The sequence below is a fragment of the Rousettus aegyptiacus genome, unplaced genomic scaffold (genome assembly GCF_014176215.1).
Source record: "Rousettus aegyptiacus isolate mRouAeg1 unplaced genomic scaffold, mRouAeg1.p scaffold_m13_p_7, whole genome shotgun sequence".
NCBI classification, from domain to species: domain Eukaryota; kingdom Metazoa; phylum Chordata; class Mammalia; order Chiroptera; family Pteropodidae; genus Rousettus; species Rousettus aegyptiacus.
In genome coordinates this window covers 7,492,484-7,508,857 of record NW_023416310.1, presented here as the reverse complement: position 1 = coordinate 7,508,857, position 16,374 = coordinate 7,492,484, and the positions used below count along the sequence as shown (strand labels likewise).

The 16,374-nt window shown below is 49.6% G+C and overlaps 1 protein-coding gene across 1 annotated transcript in view; it reads left to right on the top strand.

Annotated features, from left to right (window-relative positions):
* The first annotated feature begins 1,585 nt into the window (after window positions 1–1,585).
* Window positions 1,586–16,374, top strand: part of CYRIA (CYFIP related Rac1 interactor A) — a 51,847-nt gene continuing 37,058 nt past the window's right edge. Inside the window, exon 1 of the mRNA XM_016146022.2 lies at window positions 1,586–1,742. The gene's annotated coding sequence lies outside the window, so the exon portion shown is untranslated. The remainder of the gene's footprint in view (window positions 1,743–16,374) is intronic.

The window sequence follows — 16,374 nt, the reverse complement described above, 5'->3', positions numbered from 1 at the left end:
GAGTTAGATGGGAGTTCATTAAAGATTCTGCACCGTGTTCTCTTAATGGTTCTACAGTTCAGTCTCGCTCTCCAAAGCTCAGTTCCCTAACCCTTTGGATGAATAAAGTTAATGTTACCTCATGGGGAATTTTTGAGGACAAATTAGAAAAATATATCTATGAGATTCACACGCTGTGCCTGGCAGATATTGTTTTCTTAATAAATACAAGATCCTGTCTTTGGTTTTAGTTTTCTGCACAGAGGAATGGCTGTTCAAGTGTACAGTAGCTAGAAAAATCACATAATAAATGATACCCATGGGAGGAGAGTCCATGTCTGTTACTGTATTTTCCTGAAACTCGGGGAGAGAGTATGAGAGAGAGAGAGAGACAGAGAAAGAGAGAGACAGAGAGAGACAGAGAGACAGAGAGAGACAGAGAGAGAGACAGAGAGAGACCGAGAGACAGAGAGACAGAGAGAGAGACAGAGAGACAGAGACAGAGAGACACAGAGACACAGAGACAGAGACAGAGAGAGGGACAGAGAGACAGAGAGACAGAGAGAGAGACAGAGGAAGAGAGACAGAGAAAGAGAGAGAGAGAGCGAGAAAGAGACAGAGAGAGAGAGAGAGAAAGAGACAGAGAGAAAGAGACAGAGAGAGAAAGACAGAGAGACAGAGAGAGACAGAGACAGAGACAGAGAGAGGGACAGAGAGACAGAGAGACAGAGAGAGAGACAGAGAGAGGAAGAGAGACAGAGAAAGAGAGAGAGAGAGCGAGAAAGAGACAGAGAGAGAGAGAGAGAGAAAGAGACAGAGAGAAAGAGACAGAGAGAGAAAGACAGAGAGACAGAGAGACAGAGAGAGACAGACAGAGACAGAGACAAGAGAGAGACAGAGAGACAGAGACAGAGACAGACAGAGAGAGACAGAGAGAGACAGAGAGAGAGAGACAGACAGAGACAGAGAGACAGAGAGAGACAGAGACAGAGACAGAGAGAGACAGAGAGAAGGGAGGTGGGAGACGAATGGCGGAGAGACTGACGGCCCTTCCGGCTGGGCGCACACATGCCTGTCACTGAAAAACAAAGCCCACGCACCACCATGCTCCTGGGTCATGCTGTCCCATAAAAATATTTTTCTAAGGGAAAACAGGGATGACCGTCCCAACCACATGCCTGAGGTGGACTGTTTTACTAATTTAGCTCCCCGGGGTAAACCTACAAAAATGACAAAAACAGCAATCTGGAAAAAGTGCCACCTCCCTTTTAAAAAATCTGTTAAAAAAAAAAAATTTCCCATTCAGGGTCAGTGACCAGTTGTTCGAGAAGTCAGCCCGACCATGTAGCTGCTTTTTAAAAAATTCCAAAGGCCAGAGAGCCAGACACCCATTCCAATCTGGAGTCTCCTCCCAAGTTGTCAAATCCTTGAATGAGCCTTAATTTCCTCAACTACAAACGAAATGGTGAGACACAGTTATCTCATCCATTTCTTCCAGCCCTGGCGATCTATGGTTCTGGGACTCTGCTTTCATTTAAAAAAATGTGTCATTGCCAAAGAACAGGAAAGGGCCTCTCCCAGTAACGTGACTTGCATTCCCTTTTAGCAGATTGTCACTCACGTAAGGACAGAGAAACCACAGGACTCGAGGGAGCCACAGCCCTGATTGTGAGAGCCAGACTTGTCTCGGCTTGACAGCGGCTCAGCTGGTGCGTTCCATCAGCCTGGATCTGGTGAACCTGAATCACACGCAGTATCTCCAGGTAAGAAATATCGCCGAGTTGAGCACCAGCGAAGGCACAGTTGAGAACCACCATTTTTGGAGTGGGGAGCCTGTGATGTGCATGCTTGTGGAATAATCGAAAGTATTAACGATGGTCATTTCACCAGATTTATTATCTGTGATTGGAAGCCATGCCTCTTAATACCACATACATCTGAAAGGAAAAAAAAAAAGTGTGTAATTAATAATTGACGTGCGTTTCAAGGTCACTGTAATTTTGAAGTGGTTAACGGTCCCCAGGTTCCATAAGTGCATTCTGACTGGAAGTGTTTTGCTGTCTTGAGACTTTTGAGTGTTTAGGCATGAAGTAGAATCGCTTAGAACTACGTGCAGGGGAGCATATTAGAGCTGGGGTTTTCGGTGGCTTCTTCCTTGCAGAATCCATTTTTGGTTTAGGCCCAATCAGGGGTCCTTTCTGCCCGTCCTGGCCATTTCAGTTTAGACGAGCAAGGGGAGGCATTTTTAAGCAGCCAACCTGGGGTGGAATTCAGGTCTCGCGCCGAGGTCTCGCTGGCATCTTACTCGCTGTAGCGTTTTTAAGAGACAAATCCGGTTCATAAAGTCGTCATCTGAGAGCACTTGTGTTACACAAGGGGCAGGCCACTCTTCCCCTCACCCCGCTCCCTCACTGCCAACACCTACCTCCCCTCTTCTCTCTCCTCCGCCCCATCAATGAGGGACACTTTATCTACAAGGAGTAGGTCACGTCTACTTGAACTTCTTTACTGAGATCTGACATGAGCCGACATTTCTTCCCGATGACTAAGGCTCTACCGAAGGTTAAGCTCCCTGGACTCTAAGAGGCCCAGGGACCCACACATGCAAGATCCGGGATCACGACGGAGAGGCCAGTAGGCTGAGATGGCCACACACCTGTTACCCTTCACTAGTTGCTGGTATCCCCTGCCATCCCCCCTCCTGAAGCTCTCGCCTTTTACGTCTAGATGTCTTGAGTTCCCTTGAAAACCGGAACCAGAGGCCTTTTATAAAGCTGAGCACCACACAGAAGGCCAGGCCAGGCAACAGTCAAGGGATTTTCCGACTCTGAGCTCCTAGGATCCTTTTATCCCGAACTGGTTCCTCTTACCAGATTCTCATTCTCTGGGGAAAGATGTTCACCTTGTGGCATCTTTCTTTCTTCTTTTTATGGTCTCTTTCCCTAGAGTGGTCCCTCAGCTGCGGCCGACTTCAGAAGAAGGAGCTGAGTTTCAGAATTAGGTAGACCTGACTTCATGTCTCAGTTCTGCTATTTATTAGTTGAGTGATTTTGCCCGGGACATTATAAAGTCCTGATCTTGTTTGCCCACGGTATGCTCTAAGTTGTAGGCTGATGATGAGAATCGAAGAAGATAATTCATTAGTGTGGTTTCTTGTTTGTTTTAGACCTCAAAAAATGTTAGTTTCTTTCCTCATCCAACCTTATTTAGAGCTGTTGAAATACAGCTTTGATTCCCCATAGGTTCCATTTGAGCCTCAGACCTAAAGTCGAGGGGCAGGCCTGGTGTACAGACGCATAGGTCCCGACCAGTTACTGAAGAAAGAGCTGTTGACAGGCTTTTTATTTCTGGGCTCGTCTTCAGTAGCAGCCTTCCTCTTGCCTGGGCTGTGGCTTGGGGGGCCTCTGCAGCCCAGCCACCTGGAAGGCTTGCTCTGTTATGTCTGACTTCAGGGCCCATCCCTCTCCCAGACTCCCTTCTCCATCCTTTGTCCCACGAGGTGTTAGCTAAAGACATCATTCCTCACAGCAGCTGGACGTTTTTGCCTAGTAGAGTCTTAGCCCTTCACTCAGAAACCTCTCCTGGACACTGGGCACTGAGACCCTGGAAATAGATGCACGAACCTTGGCCCCATCCCAGAAGCCCACAGGCCAGCACTAGTTCAAATTGTTCTAATTTGCTCATTGTGGAACCAATTTGCCACAGTGGGACTTTTCCACTAGAACCTCCCACAGGTCACTTCTACCAGCTCTCCAGGAATTCACCCACCTAGACCATTGCCAAGTCTTGCCTACGGGGTAGAGGGAGGGCCAGTTCATTTGGGGAACTTTTGAGTATCTATTACACGTTAGTGTCAGTGCTAGACACTGTGGATAAGTGGTGACTAGATGTAGCCCCTGCCCTCAGGTCATTTGTGATTTTACCGCAAGGCCTGCTAGTGACTCGAGAACACACACACATCAGTGCTGGGTAAGGGTGGGTGTGAGGGGGCGCAGAGAAGCGTGAGTGAGGGCTGCCCTGTGGAAGAACCACGTGCGCCTCCACTTTCTGTAGCTCTGGGGCGTGAGGCGAGGCGAGTCCGAGACAGAAGCTGGAGATTTCAGTGTCAGGCAAGAGCTTCGAGTCTGTCCTGAGGACAGCTCAGAGCCAACGACGGTTCTTTAAGCCAAGATTGATGGCTTGATAAGATTGGAGTGTTATGAAGCAAAGGCTCTAAATTTATTTGGCCCCTGGTTCTTCAGAGTGCTTATTTCACACCCATTCCTTGTAATATTTAAGATCACGGTTTCCTCAGCTGTAAAATAGGTTAATACAGATGGATGGGATGAGATGGTTGTCACGAGTGGATGAATCCACAGCCCCTTCCACCACCGACTGCCCTCGTGAACGTTAAATATGAACAAGGTTTCACGTGACGCCTTGGGACACAGGTTGCTATGAAACGGTTAAAATATGAGTCTCGTTTCTGAAAGGAGAGAGTGGCTGGCAAAAGCCCAAGTTATTCTACTAGAAATCATGGAAACGATATATATTCTCCTAGTCAGAAAATGAATGGATGATATCCATCTCTCAATCTTCTCGCTACCGAATACTAAAATAAGAAGAGTGTTCTCTTTAGAAATAGACACTCATGGGGACATCAAGACAAATCAAACATGGCCAGCCCCTCGAGGTGTTCACAAGCTTGTGACAAAGAGAGAGGAGCCACCTGTCATGGGAGCAGGTAGTGGGGAAGAGCCCCGGCATGAACGAAGGGACGTGGGTGCAGAGAGGGAGGCTGCTCTCTGCCCAGGAAGTCAGGGCCGGCTCCCCAGAGGAGCCGTGTGAGCTGGGCACTGGGGGACGAGTAGGAGTTGGGATTGCGGAGAGACGCACGCACTCCTAGTGCGGAACAACATTCTACAAATAAAGGCCAGCACTCAGTTCTCTGTGCCGGTGGCGGGGAGGACGTGGCCGAAGTGATCATTGTCATGCACAAAACATGCCTCGACTCTGCTTTTTGAAAACTCATTAGAAGCCACCCCCTAGTCCTCCTACCTTGTTCCCAGCAGTGACTAAAAATAATTAAATTGACTAATTTGAGTTGATCTCTTCTCTGACCCCATGGAGGTGTGAGTGAGCAGAACAGGATAAGGCAGACCAAGAAAAGAAGTAGAAGGAAAGGGAGGAGGGATCCATCTCCATCATCCAAAGACACGGATTCCACAGCATAGATTGTGCCGCTGTTCCAGTGGCAAAATTCAGCTCTGCAGAGAACTGAGTCTGCTTCTTCACCGTGAAAACCGCGAGCTCTTTAAAACTCTGTTCACCTTCCCCTTGGGAAAAAAAAAGTATACTTTGTGTGTATGTATATACATATACACATGTACATGTGTGCATGCTCTGTATGTGTGTGTATGGTCTGCACACGCGCGTGCACACACACACGCACACACACACACACGTCATATAGAATACATCTTCACCCAGCACAGAGCCTGGTGGTGGCACCCTCCAGTCACGCCTGCTGGCTGGAAGATGGGCGACTGGCTTAGCGTGGACCTTGCAGACCTGCTCACTTCCTCAGGTGTGCCCGGGTCTGTGCACTTCACGGTACTGGAGTCACGAGCGCGCCCAGAGAATTGGTGCCAGTTACGGAGGAGGAAACAGAAGCTTAGAGAGATGGAGGAGCTCATCCAAGCGCCCCAGCTACGAGGTGGCCAGAATCCAAACGCTTTTCTAATTGTCCTCTCTTCCGCTGTCCATGCCACGTCACCTAATCTGCAAATAGGTGACCCCTCTGGTAAGCTGATAAGGAGTATCCCTTGGATGCGGTCCTCACCCGGAGCTCCAAAGTGCAGAACAGGGCAGCGCGGTGATATCCTGTTATGGAGTCGGGGGTGTGCGGATCTAGAGATCTCCTCCGGAGCCTCCTCGCATGCTCCCAGGGATGGGGAGCTCACTACCTCACAAGGCTGCTGGTCCCATTCCAGGCATTGGGCACCTCGCTCTCGTTACAGAGCCATCCCTGAATCTAACCATGTCTCATTTCTACCTGGCTTCAGTGTCTCTCAGCAACAACCAGCTGAAGGGGCGAGAGCTTTGCTCTGATTGAAACCGTGGTGACACAGGGAGCCTAATGACACGTCCTCATATCCATTTCTTCTCTCAGAGAACAAGTTGCCCTCACAGGAGCCAGGGACTTCTTGTGTCTTGCTCTCGGAGGACTTACTAGTTCTTGCTGATGGGCTCGGCTGAGTGGGAGACACCGTACCCGACCTCTTCCCCTCCCCCTCAGCGTGACCTTTCTCTAGAACCCGCCTGAACCCCAGGCAGTAAGTGTTTCCTTTGGATGCCTTCAACAGGCGTAAGGCAAAGTTCAAATAGAAGGAGAAAGAAGAGAAGAGAAAACAAGAGAAAGAAATGGAAGGAAGAGGATAAAAGGAAAGAAAAGGAAAGAAGGAAAGGAAAGATGTCCGTGGCATCGGGTTAAGTTAGGTTCTAGCCCGCGCTCTGACACCGACTCGCCGTTTCACCTGGGACCCTCCCTTCCTTTCTCCACCATCACGAGGAGGTAGTTGCACTTGATAGTCCAGGGCTTTCATTTATGAACTTGTCCCAAGGACAGTCCTTGAATCCTGCGGAATTCCCCACATGGTCCAGCAGGACCCCAGCGTGGGGCTTGCGTTAGCATCACCACCACCAGGAAGGGCCTCTGGGAGATGAGAGACTAGACCCCTCGCCTCTTCGTGGAAGGCCAGGCCTCCCTCAGCCCCAGAGCACGCAGCAGCCAGTCCGGTTCGTGGAGTGAAGGAGGCTCGGCCGGCGCCCGCCCTCCCAGCCGCGCTGCAGCCCTGGTGTCGCTGCTGGGCTTGTTTTGTGTCTCTGTCCTAGTTGTCTCTAGCTTTCCTGCAGCCCTGTCTTTGCTCCTCTGGCTTGGAAAATAGGAGAATCAGCTGGGGGTGTTTGGCTTAGCCCTGAGGGCGAGCCTGCCTTCCTCTGTTCTCGCCTTGTAAGCTGCCAGCCCAGGATGGAGACTTGCCCTGAGCTGGAAGGCAGGAAGGAATCCATTGATCATGACCGGGCTGCGAATGGGCAGAGGAATTCTGCAAAATTCTTCCTACCAAAAGCCAGCTTGGAAAGTGTTTCCTCTGAGGACCCCCGCTTAGCCCGCAGTGCCCCCTGCCAAAACAAAAACAAAAACAAACAAACAACAAAAACAAACAAACAAAAACAAAAACAAAACCCTTCTTATTCTTCTTGTGACTCTGCTGCTGACCAGGGAGGAAGGATAGTGGCAATCTCGATCATCTTCAGTGGCCATAACGTGGGAGTCAAGGAGCCTGGAAATGTGACAACCTTTGCAAAGGCACATGTCCCCAGTTTTAAGGAATGCCACATAACAGGCATTGTGCATTGCAGTGGCCCTTAGGTGAGGTTCGTTTAACTGCGACCACCGTGAAATGCTGCCGAGTTGCCGTTGGGCGCACAGACGGGGCCACACTTCCTGGGTTGCACCGTCCTCTGCCGCGTGCAGGCAAGTGAGCCGGGGGCAGTCGGGGCACCTGTCGCGCCTCCCATTCCCCAGAGTCCTCATCCACAGAATGAGAAAGCCAGTAGGGCCCGCCGCGCCAGGCTGCTCTGACCACCCGATGAGCCAGCCGGGATTCGCACACGCGCAAAGCGGTACCTGGCACGCAGGAAGGACCCCATGAGCCTCGGCGATTTTAATTTGGACCTAAAGCCTCCGCTGAATTTTCTATTAAGAGCGAGTTAGTTTCTGGGACGTATTGTGCGTTTAATCATTTAACGGCTGTCGATGGAGCATCTCTTGTGTGCAGAACTAGTCCTGGACGATGAAGGTTCAAAGCCGAAGTCAGCCACAGAAATAAACACAATCGGACGTCACTCGCGTGTGACAGTGTTAGGAAAACCAAAGCATTTTAGGGAACCAGAGGCTTCTCAGAGCAGAGGAGCTAGGTTTTGGTGCTTAAAGCTCTGCTTTAAGCTTCTTGCTGTAAAATGCCTCAGTACACTAGGTGAGGACCCCGCCACTTTGCCCAGTTCCGGTGTCCAGGGAGGAAGAGGGCTCCGGATGTGGACATGCAGGACCCCACTGTGCAGGACAGAGCAGGCCCGCTGCTCCCGGCCGAGTGAGCACAGGCCCGTCTGTGTGCGGCCTGGGAGGCCCAGCCTGGCCTGGGCTCCTTGAAGGCCCGACAAAGACTGGCTTGTTCTCCCCCTGACATCAGACCTCGCCCTCGGGATTTCGCTGTCTTTCTGGGGCAAGATCTCACACAGCGATAATAGAATGAAAGGGAAGGGAGGGATCGAGTGAGGACTGGCTCAGGCGTCGCCATGCCAACTCGTTCCCCAGCGGGGGGTAGGAAGATGGCCCCTGCCACGTGCACCCTGCACGCCTCCCCGGTCACACTCCCGCTCACACTCCAGGACAGGGCCTAGTTGCTGAGCTCCTGGTCGGAGCAAAATGGGAGCTGTTAGTGTTGAGAGATGCTAGTAATGAACAGTAACAGTGAGTAATGGACCATATATTAGAGGGGCAAGTTAATGCATTGCAGACAAGGTGTTGATTGTTTTCTGCGTTTTGACGTTTTTCTTAAGTGAGTATTGCATTCAAACACTTGGATTTTCTAGTTAACAAAGACTCATAGACCGAGTTTTGCCTTGGAAATTTCATAAAAGCTTAGAGGGATCCGCGAGGTTGTCTTGGTCTAAGTTCTGTGTGATCCTTATTTCATGGGTAAACTGAGGCTGGGGGAGTGGGAGGCAGCATTGAAAATGGGAAGAGTGAAGCCTTGACAGCCACAGTCCCAAGCTCCAGCACTGGGACACCGTTCACAAAACACCCAGCGCAGGCCTGGCCCACAGTGGGGGCTCAGTCAACACTGTCTGGTTACTTTTTGATCTTCATTTGAGCTGGGAGGGATCAATGTATGAACTCACTCATAAAGCGAAATGCATATTAAGCCGGTGCAAGGGGACTCCTGATTTCTTTCATCCTCAAACAACCATTCACTTGCAGATACAGGATGAAAAGGGGACTTGGCTCTGGAACTTCTAATGCTCAGTGTACAGTGCAAGGGTTCTCAAACTTACGTCCAAGGCCGTACACTAGCAAGTAGAAGGTGAGCCGGTGTCTCCCTGGCCACCAAATCCAAATGACCCGAGATGATTTTGTTTAGCTGGGTTCTCAGATGGCATGAACTTGAGGAACAGCCCAGACCTCATGTTTAAATAACAGTTTGCTATCTTCGAGTAGAATTAAGCGCTCGCCTAAACAGTGCTTGATCTGTTTGTGAGGCCTTTGCGCCCTATAGCAAGTTGAAGGGCAAAGCTTTCAAGTTTAGAGTCGTTTGTGGTTGCAGACACCAGCCTGGGAACCCCGGCTGCAGAGTCAAGTTCAAGTCAGGACAGCACATGGTTTAGTCATCAGGAGCAGGGCTGGGCTTAAACATAAAGTCGGAGATAAACTTGGTGAGTTTGTTTGTTTGGTTCAATTGTGGTCTCGGTTGATCAGTACAAACAGGGAAGTCGCATGGTGACTTTGCTGCCTTCCCTGTGTATGGTGAGTTTCCTGCGGGAATGGCACCGCCGGCCTTCAGCACCCTGCCTGTCTCTGAGCCCTGGGTTTGGGGTTCAGACCGCTGATGGGGCATCCCCCACTCCCTCATTTTGTACTTCCAGAGTGTTTTCCAGTTCCAAAATATAACTTTAAGTGACAGTCTCTCCAAAGTGAGTGATAGAAACTCATTTTGATGAGTTTAGAATAGGATTTTCGCCCTTCTGGGGTTTTTTTTTCTTTCTTTTTTTAATCTCTACTCTTTGCAGCTGGAGTCAGGTTGATTCCGCCACAAGACAGATGTTTCCCCCAGTGGCAGATGTGACTTAAGAAATTAGTGGAAAGGGCCAGGGGGCACGATTACTAAGCCAAACAGCTGAACCTATTAATTTTTCTATCCTAAATGTGGTGGCTCCTTTTCTAGCAAATTGGTTAAAGGCGATGCTTTTGAAATGATCGAACAGGAATTGAGTTACTACATTGGGTGCTAAGGCTTTGGGTTTGAAAAAATTTTGCTACTGAGAAGAATAACGTGTAGAAAATATTTGGGATGTTGAAATTGACCCCTCTGCTTTGTCCTTTTTACAAACTTCTGTTTTTGTACTAAGCGCCTACCCAGGCCTGGCCTGGCGTTTTTAATGCGAGATGATATCGCCCCTTAGCGGAGAAAGTGCTTAACTGCAAGCTCTTGCATTTGCCCAGGGAAAAAAGCCCGTTTGAGCAGAAATATATCACTCCAGTAACTCTTAAAACTAAACCGCTCCTCTACTTTTGAGGATCGCCGCGAGGATTAAATGAGATAATTTGTGAGCAGCGCAGGGCTGACAATCAACAGCGGCGGTTATTGTGCTTATCCGATGAGGAGGAGTTTTTGGAAGCAGAGGAATGAGTAACCTTTCAAGTCTTCGGAATTTCGGTTTCAGGACTCTCTGCATCCACTCTGATAGGTGTTAGGAGACGTGGCTGAAGGGTGGTAGCGTGTCCTCGCCTGGGACAGGACTCTGAGAGGACCGCTTCCGAAACAGCACCGAAGTCCTCGGCCACATGCGTTCTCGCCGTGCAGCACGTTTGATGTAAGGAGCATCCGCGAAATGTGATTCCACTGCCCCCCTCGCCCCGCCGCCCCCCGCCTGGTGAGGAGACACTGCCACTTTGCCACACCTGTCCCTGACATTGGCCTTCTCCCGGCTGGGCCTCCAGAGCTGCCTGGCAGGGTCGGAGGCCGGAGCCCACGCTGAGACAGCATCACAGGCGTCTCTTTGTGAAGACGAGTCGCTGGCCATCTCATCCTAGTGGCAGGAGGCAGGCCGTGCTCAAATCCCGCTCTCTTCCAGAAGTGAATTTGGGTATCACGTAAACCATATTTTGTTTTCAGGATGACTCGAGTTTTTGTTGTTGTTGTTGTTGCCGTTTACATTTTTAAACATACCGTGAGATCCCTATGAGTCTGCTCTTTCATATGTCTGAAACTAGTTATATCTTCATTAAACTAGGTGGGAAAATGGAGAAAATAACTTTCCTTCCTCCCTCCCTCCCCCCCCTCCCTCCCTTCTTCCTTCCTTCCTTCCTTCCTTCCTTCCTTCCTTCCTTCCTTCCTTCCTTCCTTCCTTCCTTCCTTCTTTCCTTCCTCCCTCCCTCCCTCCCTCCCTTCCTGCTACCCTTCTCTCTTTTTTCATTCCTTCTTCTCTCTCTCTCTTCCTCTCTCCTCCCGCCCACCCTCCTTCCTTTCCCCTCTATCTCTTTCTAAGCAAGCGGCTGGAACTCAGACCAGGGGTCCGTGAGTACGGATTCTGGCATACTCGTCCGCTCGTGTTTTCATGTATCCAGGAACATGTATTTCCTGAGCAGCCTGTTTCGGATTCACACATGAGTAAGTCTCAGTTCCTGGGTTGTGCACCTTCTGAGAGGAGAGGCAGACAGGCAAGCAGAAGTGACAGGAATGGGCAAAGGAGCCGGGGCTGTGGCGAGAGAGGCAGAAGGCAGCGGGTCCCCTCGCGGACTGGGACGGTCATCACGGCTCCAGGATAGTGGTGGATGTAAGTTTGCCCAGCGGAAAACTACCTTTAGAGAAGTGGTGGGAAAACTGGCCCCACCACTCCATCACAGCCGGAAGGCTGGGACCTGCCAACGGGTCTCAAGGCTGAGGTCGTGACAGCTGTCACTCCGAAGGCCCCTCATCTCCACCCACCCCTCGGAGAGTGCGATCTCAGCAGTGAGGGGCCGGGGTTCCCTCCCTCCTGGCTCCCAGGCCTCACTGTCAGCCAGAGAGTCACTGGCGGTCTCTCTCTCTCTCCATCCTTCTCCGCAGCGCCCTTCCGCAGGAAACCTCCCCTGGATTATTGCAGACCCAAAAGAGCCACCTCCCTCCTCTCTTGCATTCTCTTCCCAGAACACTGTCTCTTTACCAGGACCGGTCCTCACTAGAGCCAGCCCTTCTGTACAGCCGTCTTCGAACACGGCTTCTTGCCCTGGGCGTGCTCCCAGGCCACCGCAGAGACCATGCCTTATTTAGCTCTGGTCTCTCAGAAGAGCAGATGTTTACGGACTTGACTATTACTAACTTTCTATGCTCTGTTAAGGGCCATGCTGGGTATAGATAGATAGTGGAGTGACAATCGAAACCTGCCCTCAATAAGCTTAACGGACACGTATGAATATTATATACCTGATAAAAATCTATATAGGATATACATGGTATATGTATTAGGGCCATAGAAAGGAAGAGGTCAGTTCTAACTTGGGAGCAAATGCAAGGGTGAGGAGAGGTGTTAGATGTGGGCGGAGGTAAGGGATCAGCTGAATCAGATCGAACAGGAAGTGAAATGTGGGCAGATAGATAACCCAGCAGGGCCCATATAATTTTACCAACTAAATCGAATCTTAGTTATGCTGGTAATTTCCAGAAATTTTGAAAAAGCTTATTACTTATTTCCACTAAATGCAGCCATTTCTTGGGCAATGCAAGGGGACTTCTGAAGCTTCAGGATCTGTGTTAACAGCATTGCTTCGTCATCTTGAGGGATTTTTTGAAAGCCGATGGACATAACATTGGTGTTTGCAAATTATCTTCAACCTAATGCCCAGTTACCATTTTACTATGATTACAATTGCAATGTGACCTGATTTCGACTGAGGCGAGTCCTCAACTGCTTCTTGAATTCCAAAGACAAAGAGTCTAAATTAGAAAACATCATAGGAGGCCTTTGAATATACATGATAGATTAAGCCAGGCTGTCCAAGCATTGCCAAATATAGGTACTTTGGGGCCAACATTATTAAATACGTGAAAATTATTTATAGTTGGCATATTTGTTCATTTCATGACACTGGATGCTTCAGAAGTGCACGAGGGCTTGAGAACAATGTCTCTTTAGTAGTTGAAGCATTCCACCTGATTTCTGAATCACTGCTTTTTCACAGAAATAAACTCTTTATCACTCCTCGATTGCAGCAGGGGCCAGTTTTGACACAGCCTAGTACATTTGACTCTGTCGCCACCATCTGTCCTAGAGAATTTGAATCCAAAAGTCTTCAAGGGACAAGTTCAGGGGTGCCCTGCAGAAGTGCCGTTAGTGAGACGTTCTGTTTCTTAAATGGAAGTTGCGTCCCGTTTCTAACGTGGCTCATGGTTTGGCCTTAGGCCTCGAATACGTAGTTGGTAATTGTTGAATATTCTCACTGCGTAAACCTCTAGGCGATTGGACCAGGAGCGGTTTCTATGCTATCTAGCCAGTCCCGGCGGCTTACAGATGATGAGGATGAGACTCCGAGCCAGAGGATGACCTTCCCCAAGGTCTTGAGGCAAATAAGTGTCTCAGATGAGATTAAGACACAGAGCTGGTGACTCTGTGCACTGTGCGGCGTTACAGACACATTGCAGACACTGGTATCTTCATGTCCTTTGGGTCCAGGGTTGGACATTAACCGCCTGACCCTCCCGAGGGGCTGCGCTGCAGTCCTGCCCAGGACAGGACAGTCCCTGCTCCTGCCGACTCGTCTCCGAGTTCCTATTTAATCAGTCCTCATGACCTTCTCTCCCTGGACCGGTCCCTAAAACGCACTTTGCATTTTTTAGTGTCATGCTGTCTCTCATTAGAGCCACGCTCCTCAACCATCCCCCAGAATGCCTGTTTCTCCTCCATTCTTATCCAGACGAGCGTGTGGCTGGAATACCGGGTGAGTGAGAGCCTCTCCCCACATGGGCTATGGAGGGAGAAGCTTGTGTTTGTTGAAAGAGAAGCTCCAGAGGGTCGTGCCGTGTTCAGGAACGAATGACTTCACCATTCCGTGTGTGTGTGGAGGTCCAGCTGTGTGTCAAGCCCCTAGGAGCTGGGGGCACATGTCAATGGTGACATAGGTAAAAAAAAAAAAAAAAAAAAAAGAGATAGAAAGAGCGCGCAAAAGGGTGGGGTAACATACTGCTTTGGACAGGGTGGTCAGGTTGGGCACCACTGAAAAGTAAACCCTGAACAAAGATCTAAAGAGAAAGAAACCACGTAGATATTTTTGGGGGGAAACATTACAGGCAGAAGGACTAACAGTGTAGAGGGCCTGCGGCAGAAACATATGTGATAAGTTCAAGAAAGAAAATGTGAAGAGTCCAGAGTACCCCATTGAAGGAAGGAGAAATGGAGGAGATGAACTACCTTGGGCCTTGCCGATGATCGTAAAGATCTTGTATTTTGCTCTAAGGGAAACAGGAAGTCATTGAAAGGATTTAAGCAGAAGGGGGACATGATGCAACTTGTAAAGCATCCCCGGAATTGCTGCACAGTGACTGACTGAGGGGTGGGGCGTGGGCGAGAGGAGAGCTGGAAGATCTGGTTAGGACGGGGGTACGCTGCTCTGAGAAGGGGCGCTGATGGCTTATAGCTTGATCTAGGGCCCTGATGGTGGCGGGTGTGGACATGATCGAATTTAAGCTATATCCTAAAAGAGCTGATGGAATTTGTTAGCTCGGATAGGGCGTGTGAGAGAAAGAGGGAAGTCAAGGATGACATCAATATTTTTGGGCTGAGCATCTGGAAACATGGAATTGCCATAATTGCCATTGACTCAGGGAACACTTGAGAAGGAACAGATTTTGAGGGCAGAAACCAAAACTTTAAATTTTGAATGTATTAAATTTGAGGTGTCTATTAAAAGTCAAGTCATCGATTGGATATATGAATCTGGAGTTCAAGCAAGGGATCAAGGTAATAGTTATAAATTTGGAAGTCATCAACATAGATACTCTAGGATGATATTTAAAGCTCTCAAAGTATTAATAATTATGTAAGATAGAGGAACTCTTCTTCATGGCCAAGGGATAGAACTAAGACCAATGGGTGGAATAATACAAATTACAGTAGTAATAGTGATTATGGCAACTTTCACTTTTGCATCTGCCTATTTACATATGTTGGCTCATTAGTCCTAAAAATCATACTTGAAGGTTGAATTTATTCCTGTTTTACTCATGCTGAGGCTCAGGTTCAGGGAGGTTAAGTAACTGCTGTTAAATGCATTGATTAAGACCGCCTAGCTAATTAATGTGTGAGCTGGAATTCAAACCCGAGTTCATGTTCTTGGCGCTACACTGAGCAGCAGGAACCAGATCACATCCCAGTCTAAGAAGTTCTATGCCATTGAGAAATAGACTTAGCCGAGACTTCGTGCCAGCCCACCCCGACCTTCAAGCCAGGCCCGTCCTGGAGGTCGAGCATTTGCAATGCCAGGTAAATTGTGCTAGCCATGCCAACACACAACGTGCAGTGTAAAGCGAGGAAGAACAGTTTGAAAAGGAAAACAGGTTAGACAGATGAGACCAGGAAGATAGAGTCGCATTTCTGCTCGAGGCTGGCTGCATTCGAAGCAAAGACATTACCAGTAGGCGCTTGCTGGTTTCTTTTGCTTGCTCCAGATGCCACATGACACATGCCTACCCCGTGGAGTCAGGCGGGGAAGGGGGAATGCAGGCATTCAGTCCACATGGGCTGAATGGCAGGCGCTCTGCTGTGTGTCTGTCATTTCCCTTCAGCCTGCCATAGTCAGATGCATGCAGTGGGCTCCATCTGGGCAGGTAAGATCTGAGGGATTAGGTGAGGCATCCAAGGGCCAACAGCTACTACATGCCACAGCTGGGATTTGAACTGGGCTTTCCAGACCCCAAAGCTCATGCTTGGTGCACTGTACTCCTTAAAAAGGGGAAAGAAAGAAGGGCAGGGGCTGAGATCCTGACAGCATAGTGGTATCTGCTTTAGCATCCCAGCCTGCAGTCCTGTGAATGGCCAGCAGAGGGGACCACGCACCCAGGTTTCTCCAGCCCGCTGCCTGAAGCCATGTTGAATGAGCAAATGTTTGCAGCAGACTCCGTGAGATCTAAATGTCTCCTTGGCAGGAAATCCGCGAGGAGCACTGCGGGGTTGTGCAAACAGCCTTACAATGTCCGCTTGTGTGTGCGCGCTCGGCTTCGCCCGCGTCGCCCACAATGCTCTGTTTTTTTTTTGGATAATGGGGCTCTGTGGACCCATGTGCCTTGTCATGCAAAGGGAGTGACCTGCGTTTGTCATAAATGGGCTCTTGTATGATTAATAACCATGCGAATGAGCCCGCAACAGCCGTTCAGCCCTCGGCTTCGGCTCTGGGCTGAGGCGGTGGTCTGAGCCGGCCTCCTTCTCTGGCTCCGAGCAGCAGTGCAGGATTGATTGCTGAAAGGGGAACGACTTGTTTGCATTGTGGTTGCCGTTTTTTATACGCGAGACAGGAGGTGCAGAGCACCAGGTGACCGCGCGCCACACACTGCACTGGGTGCTTCACCTGCCTTCTCTCCTTTACTCGGGAACAATACTGCGAAG